The sequence below is a fragment of the Hordeum vulgare genome, chromosome 2H (genome assembly GCF_904849725.1).
Source record: "Hordeum vulgare subsp. vulgare chromosome 2H, MorexV3_pseudomolecules_assembly, whole genome shotgun sequence".
Lineage (NCBI taxonomy): Eukaryota > Viridiplantae > Streptophyta > Magnoliopsida > Poales > Poaceae > Hordeum > Hordeum vulgare.
In genome coordinates, this window is record NC_058519.1 from 603,112,794 (window position 1) to 603,116,335 (window position 3,542).

Here is a 3,542-nt window from a genome sequence, read left to right on the forward strand (position 1 = left end):
GATGGTGTACCATAGTGTTCATCACTGAGGTAATCTGGATGCTCATGGGAACTTTGAGATCTTCCACATTTTTCCCGCTAGCTTAATATGTGTAGGGTGGGAGGCCAGATGAAACTTACCGTAGCATTCCTGCTTTGACATCTTAAATTTTAAATTCCATGAACGTGCTTTTGCATGAGTGAACATTTTTGAAATGACATTTTTTTAATGCACAAAGCAATTTCTAAAATTGCATGAACAAAATTTATGTCATATAAACACATTAGTAGAAAAATGTTGTGGATAGTCTTAAACGCGTGGGCATTATTTTAAATGGTATGATTATTCTTTAAAAGATGTATGAGCTTATTTTAGTCAAAATACACTGATATTTCATAAACAAATATAAATTAAGTAGTAAAAAAACGTACGTGCAAATGGTGGGTTGTGCGTGATCTTAGTAGTGGACGAGTGGGTTGTTACTTATATAGTCAAAAAAAAAACGTACGTGCAAATGTGGCTTGCTTTAGTCAATATACCCATGTTGTCCTCACACTTGTACCCCCAAATACCTGAAGTCACACGACCAAACTTTAGTTAATAGTATTCTTAAATGGTCGGCTTCATTGTCGTCTCCTCAAGCAAATCCGTGCTACACAAGGAGGAGCTAGCGCTTTGCATTGCCCTTTATCGCTCGTGAATGAACCAGGGCAGAAGCTCCTTGTCCATGACGTCGTCGACGAACTTGGTGGGCAGCTGCAACTTTGTGCGCCCCCGCGACCTCATTACATGGTCCTTGCCTTTCATGATCAGACGACAAGGCGATTAGTGATGCCCGAAAGTGCCAACAACCACTCCGCCTGTTGAGTGCTCGTGCCCGTTAGGCGGCCGAAGTCCGAAGTTCGGGTATACCGACACACAAGGAAGAGGGCTCGGTGGCGGTCGACAACCGCTCCAAGTGCGAGTTCTACATATCCGCATAGAAGGTTGTCGCCCACCAATTTGCAACATTTTTCTAATGATTCTTAGTTGGTTTTCACCGGATTTTTATTACTCTCATTTATTTCTAACACTAATCCTTCAAAAGAGAAGAAAATATGTCTTTCGATTGTTTGGCAGGAAATATTACTTATGGAAGAAAACCAAGGAGAATTACTGCAAATTAATCCATCAGGCGCAGCAGAATAGAAGACAGCCTTCCATACGACCACAAGCGCTCGTTTGAGCGGTCGTATGGAGTGCCAACAGAGCCCCCACGTCTATACAAGGCACTTGGGTGAAGGGACCCAGGGGAGAAGAGAATGGAAGAAGAGGAGATCGAAGGAGCCTTGGAGATCTTCCTAGTTTTGGTTCTTTCATTTCCGTCATCTTCTCAACCTTCACTATTGTAAGAGGAATTTTGAGTTGTGAGATCAATTGTAACTCTATTTTCATATCATCTGGAGATCAAACTATTTGAATCATCCATTTCATCTTATTGTGGTTCTTCACGATATTATCGATATTCTAATACCTCATAAGCCTAAGTAATTCCCCATCAGTCCCTCTCTTATGATGCGTGAGTAATCCCCCATAGGTGTGGGAGATGTAGGTGAGTGATAAGATTCATTTGTGCCTAATCTATATGTCGTCATTTGTATTTGTAGTAGTATGATATGTCTAGTAAGTTGTTATATTATGATGAACTCTATGCGTGTTGTCCAATTTAAGGGCCCATACAACATGATCTCAAGACCTATACAAGTAACCTTGTAACACATATTGTTTAGGTAATCGGCGACCTCTGACGTGACAAGTGGGGATATCTATGAGGACCAAAGACAATATGGGATAGCGGTGAACCATAAATCATAATGCTTGGTTCCGGCCTAAGGACCTTAATTGTGGAGACGATCACTCTGTGGCAATGGCAAAACATGACCATAGAATGAGATGTAATCCCTCAAGGAGGAGTTTTTCATAACTTTAGGGTGAACCACCTACATAACTCACATATAAAATACTATGAGTATGATACAAGGTAACTAGTATTACCGTCACACTACCACACTTGATATATACAAATATCTTTACAATGAACTGAATTCTCTACGCGCCTAATCTCTTCATTGCAGAAACCACAACTCTTCATTTACTTCTACTTATGTTATTTACTTACAATAGTTGCTCCTATCAGCACTATCAATATTTTATCCTTGCTAATCTGGTTTATTTGTTTATTAGAACAATAATGATACTTGCAGAAGTTCAAGCAGTTGCTTCACTCAAGAACCGTGACACCTTGTGTGTGATAGAAACGCTAATATAAATACTCTCCTCCACTCTTCGTTGGGACGATAACTAATTAGGATACTTTCACGAAAGTTCTACACTACCTTGTTTGGTTACAAGTACCAAAGCATTTTCTGGTGCCGTTGTCGGGGAGCTAAGTGCAGAGTATTTATTTCGTAACTGTTTTTCAAGTGTTGTTATTGTAGATGCTTCTCTAAGCGATAGTGGATCTACTCGTTCTGGAAGAACGTATCCACCAGATTATATTACTCGTTTCCTGCAGGAGCAACAAGCTTCATTAATAGAAGAATACAAAAATTATCAAACTATTGAGTTTGATACTTTGTTTACAGAAATGTCGATTGCTATGAAGCCAAAGAAGACTATAAGAGACCATGTTGCTCCAGTAGTGATCCAGAGATCTCCCATAGTATATCCTACTAATTGTGCAATGGAGTATTTGATAGACGGCGATCTTGTTAAATATGTCAAAGAAGCACGCCTTTGCAGGAATTGAGAAGGAAGATCCTCAAGCACATCTTATGTTCTTTGATACTCTTTGTGGAACTTTTAAGTTAAAAGATGTGTCACGAGAACTTTTAAGACTTTTCAGGTTTTCTCTCAAGGGCGATACTGACAAATGGTACGATAGATTACCACAAGGGAGTATAATCAGGTGGACGATGTGTGCTAAAACATTTATGCATAAATTCCTTCCAGGTTCAAATATTACTAAATTACGAAGAAACCTCACCCTGTTCGTTCATGAAAATGGTAAAAGCCTCTATGAATCCTGGGAGAGATAATATAGGTTTCTGAATTTATGTCCTAATCATTGTTATGCTAAATATGTTATACTTCACATGCATCTTTTTGTTGGAAATATGCCCTAGAGGCAATAATAAAATGGTTATTATCATATTTTCTTGTTCATGATAATCGTCTATTGTTCATGCTATAATTGTATTAACAGGAAACAGTAATACATGTGTGAATAAATAGATCACAATGTGTCCCTAGCAAGCCTCTAGTTGGCTAGCTCGTTGATCAATAGATGATCATGGTTTCCTGATCATGGACATTAGATGTCATTGATAACGGGATCACATCATTAGGAGAATGATGTGATGGACAAGACCCAATCCTAAGCATAACACTAGATTGTGTTGTTCGTATGCTAAAGCTTTTCTAATATCAAGTGTCTTTTCCTTTGACCGTGAGATTGTGCAACTCCCGGATACCGTAGGAGTGCTTTGGGTGTATCAAACGTCACAACGTAACTGAGTGACTAT

The 3,542-nt window shown here is 39.0% G+C and overlaps 1 non-coding gene across 1 annotated transcript; it reads right to left on the bottom strand.

Moving 5' to 3' along the window:
- Positions 1 to 2,987: 2,987 nt before the first annotated feature.
- Positions 2,988 to 3,091, bottom strand: LOC123433693. The gene has a single exon (XR_006625021.1). It is a non-coding gene; the product is annotated as a small nucleolar RNA R71 (small nucleolar RNA).
- Between the last annotated feature and the right edge of the window lie 451 nt (positions 3,092 to 3,542).